The 19,767-nt window shown below is 40.2% G+C and overlaps 1 protein-coding gene across 1 annotated transcript in view; it reads left to right on the top strand.

Moving 5' to 3' along the window:
• The window catches only part of lrmda (leucine rich melanocyte differentiation associated), a 202,592-nt gene that overhangs the window by 2,094 nt on the left and 180,731 nt on the right, over positions 1–19,767 (top strand). The window lies entirely within an intron of this gene.

The following is a 19,767-nucleotide window of genomic DNA, read 5'->3' as shown; positions in this document are numbered from 1 at the left end:
CTGTGAATGTGTGACTGCGATGCATTATTCACAGGAAATATATGACCTCTGACCTACTGACCTAATATGAACTATATTCATGTGTGTGCACAGTTTTGCTTAGTATGAGGCTCACCTTTATACAAGGTGTTCAATCATTGTAAATGTGCTAAAATGGGGCATTATTCAGATGATAAAAAGATTGTTGAGTTTGAGGGCTGCCCTTGGTAATTCGAACCTGAATACACAGAAACCAAATTGCATGCATAGGCATAAATATGGCTATGGCTAAAGCTGCTGCAATGGAATGTTAGAGCATTTTCTATTTTTTCTGTGGGTATATAAGTAACTGTTGTGATGCTTGTTCATATACCTGATGAAAGTTGTGGGAGCAGTTAGAGAGATGATGTGTGCTTTTGTTTGTATTAGTCATGCTGTACTCTGACGCACCTGTCACACATTCAGGTCTGCAACTGGAAAGAGTAATTTACTGAAATTGTAGAATATTTTTCACTTAAGTGACGAACACAGGTAACGATATTTCAATCAGGAGAGACAAGTGAATGAAGTAAAGATCGCTGCCTATTATGACAGATGACATGTGATAATTAAGTCTATTCAGAAGGTCTTGGAAACTTAGACTCCACAGGGAGATTTTGTAATCGAGGGGCTTTGCCCTGAACAACAGCAAAATGCACCCCCTATGGAGTCCGGTGGTGGTGGGGGTGGTGGTGGGGGTGGTGGTTGATGGTCCTGTTGACTTACAGGATGATGAGTATGATGAAATGATGGCGGAAGTGGGTGGTGATGGGGAAGTGGAACGGTGCACATAATAGCAGCGTGAAAGAACTAATGCAGCGAGAGAATCAGATTTAAAAAGACAGCGGCGAGATCATAGGTTGACTGTGAGGGTGTCACTGTGCTATTGGATAGATGTGACCAGCTGATGAGAACAGCTGATATCTCAATTGACAGCCACAGACAATGACAGCAAAGAAATTGTGAGTGAGCTTGCGTGAGGAGAGCGAATGCAGGATGGTGTGAGAAATAAGCTACAGGCCTTAGCATGCAAAAAATAGTCCTTCTCATTGAACTCATAGATCTTCATTGGTGTTGTTGGGTGTGTGTGTGTGTGTGTGCACACGTCAAACAGCTAACAGTAAGCAAGATGCTCATGTCAATGTTAACTTGCAGTAACTGCTTGAAATATAAAAACTAAAATATCTAAACATGTGCTTTAGTAAATCTTTATTCTTTGCACAGAATGATGCAATCAGGTCATGATTGCTATATGCACCGAACAACATACTCGGACAGTCAAGTAGTAGACGTTACCTCAGAGGAAGTGAAAGCCTCTTATGTCTCACAAACAGCTTTATGAAAGCAGACTGAAACAACCCTTGTGTGTGTTACTTTCAGGGAGATCAAGGCTGACATTATGTTTCTCTCGCTTGAACCTGTCACATTAAGGACTTGATGTTTAGAATCAAATATTTATGACTCAGATATTACTAATTCATTATTAATTTTCAGTTTGGCTAATCTCACATGTCAGATATCATTACTAAACTTCAAAGGGTGGTGTGGGCAGAGAAGCAGTGCAGAGGTAATGGAGTGGTACTCGTAACATTTGGGGCTCATATCGGAGGACTATTGATTGATGGTTTGGTAGTGGGCAAAGTGATCTGTTATATTGCTTCATCTTTTTCTCCTAGAGACAGTGTGTTGGAATGGTTCACATTGAAAATCTGTAAACAAACTAACATAAAACACGTCTAGAGAGATAATTTTCCTTTTTGCTGTAAATGTTTCATCTCCTGCATACTTTTAAAATCTTCTGCATGTTGTGAAGATGTTTTAAAACTGATTCCCCCAGATGACTCGTCTTGATAAAATAACTCCCAATGTAAGATGTCTAAACATTGTATCTCAATCCATATTATAAAGTATACATGACTGACCTAATAGTGAAGTTATATCTACAGTATATATCACTACTCTCTCATAGACTTGTTCTCTGATGCGACTGGTGTCTGTAGGTGCTCACATGACAACGCTGGAAGGTTATGGGTGGGTGGAGCTGTGAAATTCAATGAGCGGGTCAGCATGTGATAAAGTTATATGCTAACTAAGGAATAGCCATCCCCTCAGTAGTTCCGATCCCTATTAGAATGCACCAAAGAGGTGACTCACAGGTTAATGGTGGAAAGTTTCTCCTGTAAAAGAAATTGAAATGTGAAAAGTGAAATTTCTGTCAATATCCAATAACCAGTAATTTCCATTGTAAAGTCCGTCTATACAGAGGTGTAACAGATATCATTTCATTATGAAACCACCATGTGTTTGGTGTAGTTTTCACCTGTGGAGGTGATCTCTCTTGGTGCAGATTCAGTTTGAAAAAAAATATTGCTTTACAAGTGCCGGTCCTGATATAATGTAATGCTGAACACTTCTCTGTCAAGTATGTGCGATCGCTCGAGGAAATGAGCACAAATAAACTTGGCTTTAAAACATTCAATCTTTATGTTGCATAACATTTTTTGGGCTGCTTTTCTAACTAACTGGTGGGCTTTCATGCATGATGACCCTCGTACAGAAAACAGTTAATTGTAAATCATAATTTTAAGGAATATACAGAAAGCTGGATATTAGCTTTATCAATTCAAAACTGGGTATTAATCGTCATGTTTAAAGAGACAGATGGAACAAATTATCGCTAACATGAATGGAAGACACACCTGATACTGTTTTTCTAAGCAATTATTGCCAGACACTGTTAAGATGACCACCAGTGTATAATGCTCCCTATAATGGAGCCTTAAATATCAAGCAAAAGCAATGTTTAAGTTTCAGCACAATATTACAGAGTACAAAATCACAGATTATCTGAAGCCTTATACCCCAAGATCCTGTAATTATTTATCTCCTAGCCTCAACATTCAGGAATCTACAATCTGACGTTACATGTCAGACAGTAGAGACATTTGTGTATTGACACGATGACCTCGTTTCAGTGTCAGCTCAAGCAAACCAGGTGTAAACAGATGCACATGTTTGTGAAACTCGGTGGACTGCCTTCAGCACCCAGCACTTCTGCACTTCACGCTGCTTGACTCAAATCGCAAGAGAGACATTGCCAGAGTTTGTTGTAGCTAATATGCTTATTTCTGTCAGCTCAATTGACAACACTCATCCAGCAACCTGACAATGAGTCACTGCGGGAAGCAATGCACCACCTTTAACTGAGTTCTGTGTGTTTTGGTGTGTGTTGCACATATGTTTATGTTTGTGTATGTTTTCCTTGCATGCAGTGTTTGGGCATCTGTCTCTGTGAGCATAACTGTGAGTGGCTGGGCAGGTAATGGCAGGATGAAATTACGGTAGTGGGCTGTCACACCCACACCTCTCCCTCTGTGTGCTGCAGTGTCAACCTGTCTCATCAATGTGTTGAAGAGTGTGGCTCACAGTGAGATTTCTGTCTCAGGACGGCCTTGGATGGTATTGTGTCGTCCACTTTGTTCCAGGTCAGGTGTGTACACAATGCAGTGAGTGGGCATGTGCTGTCATGACATGATTCTGCTCTGCGACTTGGGGTGCACTTTGGGTGCCTGCATCTGTTACGTGCAGTGTTACTGCCTAGGACACATGAGGTTTTGAGGAGGAAACATGTCTGTGAGTCACAGGAAGACATCCTAAAAGTGTTAGATCACTGATGACATTTCTTCTCAGATGGCATCTTGATAAGCAAGTTACATTTGCAAAATGACAGCGTTTGTGAAGCCTTGAACCATACCTGAAAATTAGTTTTAGCTAGTTAGATCTTCCCATCACTTGCCCAGTGTTAGATACTCATTAGATAACTCCATGTAAAAAAGTTGCAAGCTACTGTTTACTATAGTTGAGCATAATGTTTGTCATTCCAGTTGATCTGTGTTTTTACCACGTCGACTGTTACACACATGCTATCTACACCAGAGCTTTATTAAAGTATGGTGCTTAAAATGTTGAACACCTGTACAAACTATTACAATACAACAGCCTTGCGGTGGTTTGTGATAGTTCTGTACTGAATTATATGTTAAAGGTATTTCTGATATTAGTAGATGTGAAAGGTCCAAATTGATCCTTTGCGAATGTTTTGAGACTAGGGCTGCAGATAAGTATTATTTTCATTATCAATTAATCTGCTTATTATTTTCATGATTATTCAATTGTGTCTTTAAAACACAGTCACAATCACAATTTCCCAGAGTCCAAAGTGACCTCTTAAAGTCACTTTTTCTGTCCAACCAGCAGTCCATAACCCAAAGACTTTACTTACTATCATAGATGACAAAGAAAAGCAGCAAACCCTGATATTTAAGAAGCTGGAACAAGCAAATGTTTGACATTTTTGCTTGAAAAATGACTGAAATTGTAAATCGCTTATCAAAATAGTTGGCAATTAACTTTGTTAACTTTGCTAATCGATTAGTCAAGAGACTGGCCACAGACAGGCGCCTGTGTGACCTGTTCGACTTGATATTCACTGTATGCTCATTCTGTGTGCACACCTAAAATGGAAAGGAATTTGGTGTTGGAGTGGATGAATTATTTGATTAGAAATTAATTTCTGACCACATAGATCTTTAATTCATTAATACTGAGGATTATGTGCATCAGATGAACTCCAAACCCTGACATTAGACTTTTAAGTCAACATTCAGCCTTCCATTTAGAAAAAGTGGACTTTTGCATTGCAGATGAATCTCAGCTACCCGTGTATGTGTGTGCATGTACAGTATGTGTGTCTGAGGGGGTATGTGCTCACCCGGGCTATGTTGGTGATGGCAGGCGTTTTGCATTTTAATGACAAATCAAGTATGCTAACTCGCATTTTAAAACGAAAGTGCTCTAAATGTCGCCCGGCTGTCAAAATGAGATGTAAGCGGTCTGATGAAAAGAGAACAAAGAAGACAAAGTAGGGAGGCCTGGTACACTGAGAAATGAAATAAAACCTTGTATGGCCTGTCAGCTGTGTCATTTTATATTCATATCTAAAGAACATTATAGTATTACTCCACTGCGCACGCCTCACTCATCTGTCTCTCTTAATTCATCACAGGCACTGCTGTGTCTTTCAAGTCGCTGTGTGTCAACACGGGAAGAGGCCTGCTAATTGACAAATGAATGTCACAGGCATCAAGTGCTCCTTTTCTATCCAAGCTAGGTAGACTGGTTGTTTGATGGTGAGGGGAGTAGGAGGAGGATGGGGATGAGGATGGGGGCGGGGGTGGGGGTGGGGGGCTCTGTTATTGGCAGAAGCCCAGTAAGAGGCATTAGACTGGTCCTAGAATGAGAAGTGACAACGGCAAGAGAGCCTGTCATTGTCTTGCCTAAGTGTTCAATCTTCAGAGATGCCGGTATGCAGATAAAGTGTCAGTTAGGAGGCGAGGATATGAAACATTGGCAGTATGAAGTCCTCAAATCACTTAACAGGGAGCATAGAGTGTCTCTGTGTCTGGTAATAGTGGTGGCGGACTCTGTCCTGCTGAGGAAATATATTCCATATCCGATCTATCAGGCCTGTTTAGGTCCATATACTAGGATAACCTGATCTGTGTCTGATAAATTAAGGAGGATGCAGAGCTCTCCCAGCCCTAAGAGATTTAAACCAGATAGATGAGAGGGACAAGGTCTGGCAGCAAATAACTTATTCATATCAAGGACATTGATATTTTGTATCATTCTGTGGTTTTGAAAAGGAAAACAACCTTTTTAATTTTCACAGGGATGTTTTTTTTTTAAATGATGTACTACTCCTGGGGAAATGATGGGCTAACATAGAGCTAAGGATGTTATGCATAATGGATGCCTTGTCTTGTTCCTCCATCTCTCCAATTTGAGGTTATATCAGACTTTTCCTTTATGTGATTGCTGCAAGCACTTTTCTCAATGTTGAGGACAGTTAAAACTGCCAACAGAGAGCCCGAGTCACTGACTGCAGCAGTGAAGATGTAAAGAGTAATTTGTTCTATTTATCAAAATAGTTTGTGATGACTCAAGTCATTTAAAGATGAGCTTATATTGTGGACAAGTTGGACAGTTTCAATTGTAATGTCTTTGGATAGCTGTATTAAAGGTGACAGTACAGGCATCTGACACAAAACCTCTCACTGCATCGAGTCAGTGAAGACAACGGTCTTCCAATGTAACCAAAAGCCAAAAGCCAGCTAAAATCTGTTTTTTTTTCGTTGGCAGAAATAGACAAGTTGTACATGATTAAAAACTATCCCACAAATCACAACTACACCACAACAACGTGGCCTTCAGTGTCTAGCAATGCATTTTCACTTAAGATACATTTGCTTTATTATAAATATGCCTGAAGGACAGATAATGTTTGCTGATAAACTGCATATTTCATCCTCACCAATAGATCTCATTAAATCTGGCACATACACTTCTACTTTGTAAATAAGTACATACTTAACATACAGTTATGAAAACCAGAAATTACTTTATGTTTCCATAGTCACTAGGGCTGTTAGTAACTGTCATAAATTGTATAATTGAATTTTAAAAAAGAGAAACAGACATTCGATTGTGAAAATAAATATTTGATTGCGAAAAATAGCATTACTGCGGCGCCTGTTCTTGTGTGGGCCTGGGCTATTCTATACACTGAAGGTACAGCATGACATACCTGACCCAAGATTTCCCCTGAGCGCATGATAGCGCATATGCAATGCATATTTGCACCGTCCTCAACGCGTCTCCAATCCCCACCGGTCACGTTTCAGAAGCAGAGGGTTTTGCCAGCCAAACTGTGTTGACTTGCTCAGATCGTGTTTATTTGGTCATTCCCTCAGTTTTTGTGCTTCTACCATGAGTAAGTACGCTTTGTAGTTAAATTGTTACTTTTGTCTGTTTTAAGTAAGTTTATTGTTGAGGTATGATCAGAAGTCTGCACAGGATGTTTTATTTTGAAAAATACCGGAAACTCTACATTGTTCCTGTGTCTGACTTCCTGTCTGGTTCGATCTGCTCTGTGCAGATTGACCTGTTGTCAATCAAAAATAGAGTCTGTGCATATTCTGTGCGGAGCAGAGCATACATGGGCTTCTGGGACACTTCAGAAATGGAGATGCCACATACACAGTGGAAATACACTAATTAAATAGAATGGCAGCAATCAGCTCTGTCATCTGTCCAGTGGAAATTGGGGATGAGTCACACAACCAGAGTTTCCATTATCCAGTAATTATCATTTTGAATAATCAATTGAAGTCCAAGAAATTTCAACCTCTCGAATCATAATCATCCAGAGTTAGATGAGAAAATATTCTGGGTCTTCATGCTGTTTTTCCTTACTGCTTCTCTGATGCCCATCCCATCCGCTCCTGATTTGGTAAATTAAAGATTTATTTCGACCAAACCAGAGTTGGTGGTGAGAGTTGGTACAGTGAAAGACAAACCAAGTTTTTGGTGAGTATTTTTGTTTTTATTGAGTTTGAATCAAGTGTGTTTTATGATGATAAAATTACTATTTGTGTAAATGGAGTCTGGTGGCTTTGGCGAGAGCTGATATAGTGGCTTTTTCTACTTAAACAAAAAACGGTCTTACTCTTTAACAAAAAGATCTGTCCCTGAATGGATCCTTTTCATAATGTTCTCAGACACTTCAAATAATAATCTGAGTCTGTCAGTGGAAAAACATACACTTTTATTGGATTTACACTGGATGGTGCATCCTTAATAGTCACACCATAGTGGGGGAAAAAAAGAGCCACTGTTGCAGTTGTGTCGATATTACAGTTGTTCAGGGCTCCCATGAAACTACTGTCCCAGAGTGCTCCATGATAATCTGTATAAAGTTTGAGCAACACCAGTATTTCTACAATTTGCTGTGTTTTGTCACTGCTGAACTTACTGAACACTCCTACCTTCCACTGGACTTTAAGATGTATAGCATTTATTCCCCTAATGCCAAATGCCCTGTCTCACAATGCTGAAGTGGAAGTGAAAAATAATTTTGTATATCCCCCTGTATATCCTATCTGTACACATATCTGTATACCCTTTTAAAGGATATTATACCACACAAGCATATATATACATCAGTATATTGCCTTGTTTAGGGAAGTGACAAGTATGACCATGGCAACAAACCATACAGTGACATTGCAGAATAGTCCTTGATGTTGCCCACAGGATTGCATAAGTGTCCTACATGTATGCAAGTGAGTTGTACATCCATTTTTTTTCAGGAGACAGCTGTCAAGAGTGTCGTGCAAAGAAGAATAAAACATTTTTGGGTTTGCAGATATTTTCTTAAGTGACCAATTTCTGTGAAATAGCGTGATGCGCAACCTGTTTAGGGTGAATTTTCCTTTCTGAATCATAGGACTGGCTTTATTTTAGATTTTTCTAATTATCAACAAATTTAATGAAAAGACTGTAACCAACAATGCCTGAGTCCATCTTTCAGTGCTTCCCTTCTATCTGTGACAGCCCCAAATTTACTATAACAGCTTGGCACTGTAGCTTTAAGCAAACACTATTAAAACAGGAGCAATAAGGACACTTGTTAGGGACTATTTTCACTGGTGGATTAACACATATGTGGTGCTCTGAGTATTTACAGGAGCAGGTCAATGTGCGGGGATTGATTCAAATTGAACTGCAGTGCCCATGTTCATGGCAATGTAGGAACATGTCAACGAGTGCAACAGTGTTGTTCACTGATGTGTTTTTAATAGTTTTTGGATGACAATGGAAGCCTGTGGCCCAGAGGAGTAAGCCAATCAGGCTTTGGCTACACAGCCAATATGTGCTAGTAGGATTAATTCATTGCTGATGAGTTAGTCTTTTCACAGCGTTTGTTGACAATGAAAATATAGATTATTGTCAGCCTTATCCGTTTCAGCCAGTGGAGTAGCCAGTCTATCGGCTTTCCGCTGCACAGTTCCTTTACCCTCAGTGTAACATAGTATAAATCTTTATCTCTTTGTTAAAACACAACAAAAGCCCAGTGATGGCAGGGGAACCATCTGTTAATCACTGTCAGGAGCTGCCATCAGCCTTCTCGTGCATTCCTCCTCTCTTCTTCAATATAAGGCCATCTTGTGGTTTTGGATTGTGAATGGAAAGGAACATCTTTATGTTCCTTTTGTTCACATTATATATACTGGGCAGTGATGCCATTCCTTTTATGACTGCGTCACATTTTTTATTGTATATCCCAAGACGGATGGCGTGCCACTGACACAGAGATTTACAGGCCTTCAGCTTGCAGTGGCAGAGCTTTAGAAGGGTCTGCTGACATCTAGCCAACACTTTGGAGGAGGAGAATAAAAGCTGACATTTTATTGGCTCTAAGAGAGAGAGAGAGAGAGAGAGGAGTTGGGGGGGCGGGGGGGACAGAGGAAAGAAAGGAAAAGAGATTCTGTTTCTCTGCTTTATATTTTTCAGCACTGCCAGCTGTCATGGGGACCTTGCTAAAAAGAGGGGATTTATTGGGTATTATTTAGAAACTTGTCAGTGGTAATGACTACAGCTATGATTTCAATTATCACCCACTAAATATAGCTTAATTCACTGCCTTGCTGGCCATAATGAGCCCTGACATCATTTTTCAAAAATTCGATACCATGCTATTTTAATATTTTATGTTGACCACCGATTTAAATTTCCTCCCTGGTGCTTGGCATGTGGCAAGGTCCCACTCCCTCATGTGCAGTTGGATAGTCAGAGCTATTGAGTTCAAAGCCGTCCCAGGGATATATTTTTTTCCATTGACAGAAATCCAATTAGTTTTAGTACACAGTCTGGCTGAATAAAAAGGGTCTTAAAATCTACAATATGTTTCCTTGGCGTTTTAGCAGAGTGCAAAGCCAGTGATGGATCTTTATGATTTGACCTGATGGGGCCCAAGTGGACATACTCCCTTTTCTATTCTGGCAAGTGAAAAACAAACCATCCATATGTCTTACTCGTTTTGATAGACATAGCAGAGTCTTTTGATATTGCGTAAACATCTACTGTACAGTGCACGGCCTGGCAAAGATCTCGACTCTCGTACATATTTGAATACTTATTAAATACTTAACAACTACTACACAAATTCTGCCGAAACACCATGTAAATATGAGAGAGGGGAAAAAGTCAGATGTATAATTCATTAGTGACATGTTTAGTAAGTAGACCATTTGGGGAGCGTTAATGTGTACTCAGGTTTTGACATGAGGGTGTGCATTTTTAAGCAAGCATTAAAAGGGAGATGATTAGGACTGGCACTCGGCTGTCAATAACAAGCTTGCTGCTTGAAGTTGATGATGTGGGTGAATTTCAATATTGTAAGGCTGCTTCCTTTTCAAGCCTCTCCCTCTGCAGCACTGGTTTTAAAGCACATAACACATGCAAAGCCATTTGGGATGCCCGCCAGCGATTAGGACCTTTCTGTATGAGCATTTTCTCATAAAAAAAAAAAAAGGGAAGAGGGCGCCGACTTATGTTTGAGACACAACCTGTGTCTCTTTTAGCCCATAACTCAAGGACTGTTTATGTTCACCCCATCACACTTAGCCATCTCCCAGATTGATGATGTAAGCAACTGGAAGGCATGGAACATATTAGAACAGAGCATGGAGAGGGGCAGCCATACTTCTACTTCCCTCGGCTGGGTCCCAAATGGAAAAAAAAAAGGAAGAAAAAAAGGTTTGGAGCCTGTTTTGGACGAGGAACAAAGGAGCTTCCTTTGGTATGGTCTAGGCAGTTTTGGTCGCTTCATGGCTTTCAATCTCCCACAGTCTTTCCTAGAGGGCCCAGGGGTGAAAAGTGAAGACAGATACATGGGTGAATCATGCCAAGATTTTAGAGGATGATTGCAGTTTTTGCCATGTTTTGAGTTTTAGGGGATGATTTTTTAAGAGGGCTGCATGATAAATGTTGACAGTAGATGAATAAATCCTATGACCATAAAATGCAGTTGGAAACTGTTATTAGAGATAGCAGCTCTTGAAGGTCTCACGATTTCGAAAGGAATTTGCTGTTACATCTTGAAGACGAGGGACTAATATGATAATCTTTTAACCTCTCTGACTTGAGTCAGGTTTAATCATGGTTTGCCACTCACAAAGTGATGAACTACAGAACATGCAGGTCATTTTTATTTGCTTGCTCTGCAATTTCAGGCCCCTAACAGCCTTTGTGGGTGAGTCCACTTTTGTGTGTGTGTGTGTGAGTGTGCGTGTTTTTTTTCCTGTACTCCTGTAGAATGCTTAAACCATCTCTGGCCCTGGACAGCTGTGCCACATTCTCAGCACAGCTGTAACTCATTTCCTGTTTCCATTTCAGATAAACTTACTCACATCTTTCACAGCTTTTACTTATAAAAACCACTGACTGTCCTTCCAAGCCGCCGTCCCAAGAACTTGATATTGGTCAGACAGGAAGATTTGTGGGAGATAACGGCCCCTGTGCTCTCACCCGGCTGCACTCTTGTTCTCCCCTTTCCTCTATTATTTTAGCTTGTTTATAGTCTACATTTGCTCGTTCCATTTGTGAATCATGAAGAATAAGTTTAGAAAACTGTAGTTGGGAATGAGCTCAAAAATCAAGGGCAAACTATGTTTTTTTTTTTTTTTTTAGTCTACATCTGACATCCATCAGCATGGAAATATGTTTTAATGGTCAGGCAGGCTGCAAGACATCAGTAAGCTGTTGCCTCACTTTTCCACCCAGGGACATATTGAGATAAGAAACAGTGATGGCATGTTTCATGTCCATGCAGCTGACACGTCTGTGCTGGAAAACTACAAGGAGCAACCCTTCCATTTTGGGGCCAGCAGTCCGTATAGTACAGTGCTCTTATTCTCTGTTTTCCCTCATAAAACACTGTCTATCCATTAGGATAAATGCATTGACTCCCATCATAGTGGTTCCACTGTGAGCTGCCGAGTGCACCATTAGCTGACAGTACGATTATGTGAACAACAAACCAAACAGTCTTCTGATCTTCTCTGTCTGTCCAGACGTTTGGTGATGTTTAAGAGTTTCTCCCCAGTGGTAATGGTGAGATAGCTTTTGCACCGTGGGCACTGTAGAGTTTCTTTATTTTCTCCCTCTGTCTGGATCTCGGGCCCCTGGGTGCTCCAAAGCTCAGAACATGTCTGTACTCAGATGTTTCAAAACACCAAACAGCGGAGGAAGAGGAGCAGAAGGAGGAGGTAGAGGAGGAGGAAGAAGAAGGGATAAAGGAAAGACGAAGGGAAATGGGAGGAGGGTAAGGAATCCTCATAGGGACGAAGTGTACATGTACAAGCAGACCAGGCAGAGAGGCCCAACAGGGTCTGTAGACTTGTGATCTGAGGGCCGTTTGTCTGTCAGTCAGATCAAAGTCTTTTGAAGAGAAGGAGAAATCCCTTTACCTTCTCTGACTATGGCAACCCTTATTGGCAGCAAGGTAAAAGGAGGGGGGAGGATAACAGAGGGCTACAGTGAAATGCTTCAAGTTGTGATGGTTTTCATTGTTTTTGTTTCACTTGAAGTGAAACACACATCTGTCCTAAGACATTTTTATTCACACAGCTTTAGGCTTGTTGTTTTGGTTAGTATTAAATGTATACACCAGCTTTTTAATGTCAATAAATGTTACAACATTAATTTTATTTAAGGCATTGAATACATAAATATACCAACTGTAAACAAACAAGACCATTGCCAAGGAGTCTATGCTTTATTGCAGCTGTAATTATACAGCATATAGTATTGTTCCTTGTCTAAGCTAACTATGCTAATATGTGAACATGCAATTGCTACATGGCAAAATACACAAGGAGATTGGTTCAGACTGATTTTTAACTGAGTTTTATGTTCTCATGCTCTAAAAGAGATTCAGCTCAGAATATGAAGATATAAAGAATTTTTTGTATCTGTATTTGGGATAAAGAAAGGCTCTTATTTTGTAGCAGTGCAATGTTTTCATTGTATTTTTTTCTCAGGTGTGGTGCTGATAGCTACCCTCACCTGTTGTCTGTGTTCTACATCTTTTAGCTGTTTGATAGCTGTTGTGCGATTGACCTAAAGGGAAACTGCTTCATTTGTGGAGACATTTTTGCTGTTTTTGGTATTTTATAGCCTATTAATTTGGGCATTTTCTAGTTCAGATCTCTCATATTGTAGTATTAGTTTAAGGCCCTCGTACACTTTTCTTCTCTGTATGTTGTGACTTGCAGTATATTGTATGAAAAAATCAATTAATTAGTAGGTGACACTGTTAATACACAGTCACCTTGGAGTTTCTAAATTGCCTTTGTTTGAAATTAGATTATCCGTCCTGTTGTCCTCACACAGCCTGGCCAGCAACAGCGTGTTTGCTGTCTTTTGCAGACATTCATGGCTGTTTTTGAGTGCATACTGTATCTTTATGACCTTTTGTTGTGATTTCAGAATGGTGTGCGTGTACAGTAGGAGCACGTTTTCTTGTCAGCTTGATCTTATCAACTAAACGCCTCCCTGTCAATCTTTATAGGAGTTCATACAACAATTTAAGTCTTTCTGCCAAGGCAAATGGTTAATTAACGCTCCATATTAATCTGGAGCAAGAGCTTTTAAAGATGTGAAGTGGTGGTCATTGGGTGCAACTATAAAGGTAATCATCAGAACCAAGTTGAACATACAGTAGTCATATATATATGTATACAGCTGTTCTTTTCAGGGAGTGCCAGACAGTCTGTCACTCATACTCACCCCCTCATGCTGGGAACGTGTAGTGAGTGTATCCTTCCATGGGCCTTACTGTTTAAATTAATTATTAGTTTTATAGCGAACCCTGAGGCCTTGCACAGGCAGCTAATCCCTGTAGAGGGCTAATCCGACCCCACGTTACAGAAAATCAATGCTGGTCTTTGGTGTTGGCATGCCATCAGGGCACAGGGACACATGTCAGACAGGCCTCCTGATTTTTTCATGAGGTGTGTTTTTGAAGTGGTAGATCCAGTGGAGGATGCTCGAGGTACCCAGAATTGAAAAGAATATCCGGAAGCGAGAAAAGGCTTGTATGACCAAATTTCTTATGGGGTGTTGGTGATGCAAGTGTGTGGTTTTTGTGTATTATTTTAATGGAAAATAGGTGAGATCTTGGAGAGAACTCATGCTATCACAAATGAGTTGAATACATTTGTGCATGGTGCACAAGTGCATGAAGAAAGCTTGGAATTATAATATCTGTCGTAGTAATAAGAATAGGCCTGAATTAAAACATCCTGTAACTGTGTGTTTGTATGTTTTTCAAAGCATGGTGTCACTGCTGGATGTTTATCTGTTATATTAGATCCATCAATGACCTTCTGGCAACCTCTGTGATGATGGATGTGTGTGGATGTGCGTGTCCTGCAGTCATCAAGGATTTAAAGGGATTTTGTTTGCAGTGACTGACTGCAGATCAAGTAGTTTGAGTTATGTCATGCTTGCTATTTTAACTGGTTTGGTGGCTGAGGATCGGTGCTCGTTGAGTCTTGCTTTAAACATTTGCCTGATAATTGGATGAAAGGGAGGGATTGAAACAGTCATTTTGAAAATGTCAATTTGTGTCTTTTTAGTAATGAATCTTTTTTTTTTCTGAAAGATGAGAACATCCTATTTTGCCTTGGCAATGATACAGACAGTCTGTGTTTTGAGATCAGTTTAATATCTTGTCAGTTTCGATACATTGTCAAAATTGAAACCACCCTCCATTTCCTTCTACTTTGTCAGGGTTTAATACCATTCAGAGAAAATCTGAATATTTCTCATTCCACAGTCTCATTTCATATTCTCAACTGTCTGTCAGTAATTGGAGGAGAGAGAGAGAGAGAGTGGATCTGACCCAGTCCCCTACTTTTTTGCACCTCTCATTCTGCCTATTAGTTTTGGATTACCAGCTTTCCCTCTCCCTCACAGAGACTGGCAGCTGAAGATAATAGCTTTCATAATGTGTGGAGTTTTCATTCCAAGCTCTTCTGTGTTTCTCTTTATGAGAGAACAAAAAGTGTTGAGCGCAGTCAGTCTATTCATTTCCTTATTGGGAGATTAATGAGAGGAACAGTGCTGTCTCAAGCCTTTTGTGACAGGCTTCAAAGTCCCTGTGCAGGAGGACTCGTGCCTGTTCGTCTGTGGAGTTCACACAGGCAGGCAGCCGTTCACACTGTGGCAGTTCATTAGAGAGGCGAGTGCATGATCAAAACTATATGCTACAATTATTTAAACATTTGTGGCCAATTTTGTTTAACCCAGTGATCAGCTGATACTGTAGATAAAAGTTTATTCGGAATTGAACTCGCTGAGCTGATTTTCGTGTTCACAACAGCTGACCTAAATGCTAAATGTTGTTTGATGTCAATTTGTTGCCATGAAGTGAAACCTTTGTGGTCTGACTGTTGCTCTGGTGAGTGGTGCCATTAATAACGACATTACGTAGTTGGACAAGTCTTGTGCTTAGTCATGAGACCTTTGGGTTTGACCGTCTGCTTCCACTTCTTATCTAGAGCACAAGGAGACATTCACCGTCCAGAGAATTTAATATTCTGACTCCTGTCACACAGGCGTCGGATATACTGTCAGTCCATCCAACCCTTTCCAATACTGTCGATCGCTTCAACATTTAAATGATATTTTACATGTTAAAATATGGGACGGATGGTCTTTAGAGACCAGAAATATTTTCACATGTAGACTGAATTGAATTACGTTGATTCCATATTGTACACATCTATTCTACATTATGGTAAGACCTATGCTGCATTGTGGGAAAAAAGTGATATGTAATATGTGTCCTGAAAAAAATGGGAGTGGAGTGAAGATAGATAATGCAGCCTCAGCCTCTCTGTTCTGTATCATGAAGCCCCGTAACTATAAATTTAACTGCATATGAAATCTTGAAATGGAACAGAACAGAGTTGTGCAGTTGTTCATCTGCTGCTACAACTCCATGCAGTCTATTAAATACCAGTAAAGGCTCTCGTGTGACAGTAAGAACTGTGCCAATTTCTTATCATATGGCCAACACAGCAAACAAAATGAAACAGTCATCCGAACTGTCAGAGTTTCCCCTGAGATTTCCCTTCAGTGAAAGGTTGACTATGCAAGCGACATCTACATTTCAGAATGTTGGTCTGTAAGTCTCTAAAATTGCTGGAATTAATTGAAGATAAAGACTTAAATATTAATTGTATTCTTGCCTTCTTTTGCTAACTGCGTTCCTCCATTACTGTGATTAAAATCAGGTTACCGTAGAAAGCCGACAGGAAACCTGGTTTAAGTGCATGTCAGTGCGCAGACTGTCACTGTAGGCTGGCTGAGAGTTATCCAGATATAACCGCTGTACATTCCACCACTCATTCATGCTCATAACTCATTTGCTCATTCTTAGCAGTTCATGCAAGTTGTCAGACATGTTGTAACAGACTTTCTGACTTTATGTCTGGACCTCTCCCACAATGAGACAGTTGAGGCGAATATGGATGTGAACCAAACATCCCTTGTTTGTTAAACTGGTAACTTGCCACATTTTCAAGAAAGGACCCAGTGTGTTGTAATTTCCAGGCACATTATCATATCGTTTTTTAGAGTTTCACTGATTGTGGCCTATGCCCATCAGTCAGAAATTAAAATGTCCTTAACCATTATAGATGTAAACAATTATTCAAAATCTCTTCTCAATTGAAAATAATAGCCTTTTTAATTTTTGTTTTGTTGTTCATAGTTCATAGTTATCAGCAAACTAACAAAACAAAGCTCATTTTCTGGGGGAAAGACAAAAAAGCTGTTTTGTGACTATGAAAACTTAGGAGAAAAAAAGTAGTAGAAGAATGTTTGTAAAACTTTTCCTTTTTTGCTGTACACAGCTGACAGAATGGTATATTTTTGCTTTACATGGCTTTGATTAAAGGTTTTGAGAGAGAGGAGACATTTCTTTTCCTTTATGGCTCTCTTTGCCAGCTTGGCAGCAGCACTAGCATTTAAATGCCCATTAACAACCTTCTCTCTTCTCCTAATCTCTTGAAATATGGATGTTTGCTTTCCTCGCTGCTTCAGAGCCACCAAAATTACTTTTAATAACACAAGTGTTGGTATTAATACGTTCCTTCATGAGCAGTAGGCTAGCCGCATGTCATTCTAGTGCAAAGGAGGTTGCAAGTGATGTCTGATTAGGAGTGCAAGGGGAGATTAATAGATGTTTCTTCCCCTCATTTGTTATCACTCTTTTAGTGCATTGACTGACTACAGCATGTGATAAATAGAGGGAAGCCTCTGCATTTCCTGAGAGTGACACTATCTATCTACTCGTCAGCCCAGCTCCGTGTTGATGCGATGTCTCCTCTGACAGCACATCCAAAGTCAGCTGCCTAGTCCCGTGCAATTTCAGCAGCAGAGGGGAAGGTGTTTGGGATCTGCATTTTAATCCTGGCCTGTTTAATGTTTGCCCCCTGACAATCTGGGCCAGACATCATTTTAATGGTATGTACAGTGATAAAGCCAATAAAATGTCAGAATGATTGATAATCTGAGCATTATAGCAATATGACTTTCCAGTTCTCCTCTGCGCTCCAATGATGGTTTCCAAATTGAATTCTTTGTGTGCGTGCTCGTGTATGTATGCACGCACACTCACAAAGCATGCATGTGTGCGCGTCTTTGCTAAACCTTAGGTGAGAAGAAAACAGAGGAAATCTTGTTAGTTTCTAGTGAATCAGTTTTTAGTGCTTATGCAATACATTATTTCCAAAGTAACAAGCCATATCGGCTGAATAGATTATCTCAGAATTTTTGGCCTGCTTGCTGTATTCATGTGGAAAATATGGATTGGAGTGGGGACAATTATAAGGAAGATTACCATATTTCTTCTGTTAAATATATGATAGGAAATCTTGCTTTCCTCTGGGTGTCAGAAAATGGTGTGTATGAGCCAGGCCTCCGTTGCCGGTGTGTGTTTCATATCAGTGCTGGCTTATTTCGTCGACAAGGGATGGATGGGAGGTGGGGGAGAGGATGCCGTTCATATCTCATGACTTATGAACTCGTCCAAACACAGGTGGACATTGACATGCCGCAGATGCCGGTTAAGCAATCAAATGGCACAGTTGAATTTTACCATCAGGACTTAGTGTTGATTGTTATGAATTTAACATTCTCTCATTATGGATTTTTTTAAGTAACATTTTAACAGTAATTTTCCAATTGGTGCTATTGTCATCCATTTAAACACTAACCTGTCTGTTCATTTAGAGATGTCCTTTAATGCTGTAGGCTCACCCCAAGTCCTATGGATGAGATCAAATGGCTCTGGTTCACTGATTTATTGCTTGCTATTTGCAAACCAATAGCAATTGGTCTGAGATTGACAACACATGTAGACCTGTAGTGCAGTCAGTGTCTCCACGGACCTATGAAACAGCTCCTTTTATCTTCAGCAAAGTCAGAGCCGTCCTGCATCTGACTGGCAGTCATAGAAAGCTCTTTGTTTTATGTAAATGGTGATTGATGACATGTCTGGCGCAGCCTGCAGTTTTTGACAAAAAGTATTGATGGCTGCTCTCAGTAAAGTGTTAGTCCAGGTGACAGAGCAATCCATTTTAAGATGAATGAGAGAGCGAGTGAAAGAGAGAGAGGCAGAGAGAGAGAGGGAGAGAGAGAGAAACTGAAACAGGAAAGTCATCAGCACTTTCAGGAACGAGTTACACATTTGTAACTCTGGTTTCGTGATCACAGGCTTTCAAGTGGAATACACACACATTGCCTTCCTGCTTTAGGTAATGTGGGTCATGTGACAATTTTAGCACCAGTACCAAGCACCATGGTGCTGGGCAAGAACAGAAACCATTGAATGTCTCCTCTTGTAGTTGGACATTTTTGAGTTGGCAATAAGATCCCAATGGGCATTGTCATTTCCCACTCCTTTTTGCTTTCTAATAGTGGGACTGTGGAGGTCCGTGCGTATCACAACAGAGAGTCTGCCCTCATTCAGTGCCACGCCTACTGTAGAAGGCCAGAGACGACGTTGACCTGTCACTGATTAGAAAACTGTGGCACGGAAAACGGAATGTGCTACATAGGGAACAAAGCATGAACCATGGTACTGCAATTAAGCTACATAGTTTGCATTGACTACGCTGACATGCAAAACGACTGATTATAAACACATTTCACCGGTCACATTGACGCACACTGATCTGTGCTCTTGCCTTGTATTTGTTAATGAGGCATCATCTGGTTACGAGAGCTGAAGCCATGACAGTGAGAAAATTCTGCTGTCAGATTTTTTTTTGGAAACAAATTACAGGTGCAGTGTGCAATATTTTCTGCTCTGTCTGTGCTGAAACTGTTGGTTAAGGTATATGTTCATGCTCAATTTAGTTGAAGCATCTAGTGGTGACTGTATGCGATAACCTGTGTTTTTAAAATATACACAACCATGCCTTACAGGTGGTGCAGGCTTTTTGTTATTGTTGCTCAACATCATTGCTTACTTATATTTTTTTCATATCACCCAGCCCTTATTCTCACTTTGTAGTTTTGCTGAACTAAATGCTACAACTCACTTTTTGGTTTTTAAAAATAAAGAATATAGGTTGATTTGGACGTTTTGGACGTCCAAATCAACTTTGGACAATTTTGGACAAAAAGTCAGCACTTTTTTCTTGTGTATTCCAGGCCTATGTGTGTGTATAATAACAATAATAATGGAGTGAAATGCTTTAATTTCCCCCAAGAGGATTAATAAATTACATTATCTTCTTGTTCTCTGTCGTTGCCGTTGTCGTCGTCTTC

Source organism: Chelmon rostratus, chromosome 11, assembly GCF_017976325.1.
Source record: "Chelmon rostratus isolate fCheRos1 chromosome 11, fCheRos1.pri, whole genome shotgun sequence".
In the NCBI taxonomy this organism is placed as follows: domain Eukaryota; kingdom Metazoa; phylum Chordata; class Actinopteri; order Chaetodontiformes; family Chaetodontidae; genus Chelmon; species Chelmon rostratus.
The sequence above is the reverse complement of the archived record's forward strand: the minus strand, read 5'-3'. Positions and strand labels throughout refer to the sequence as shown.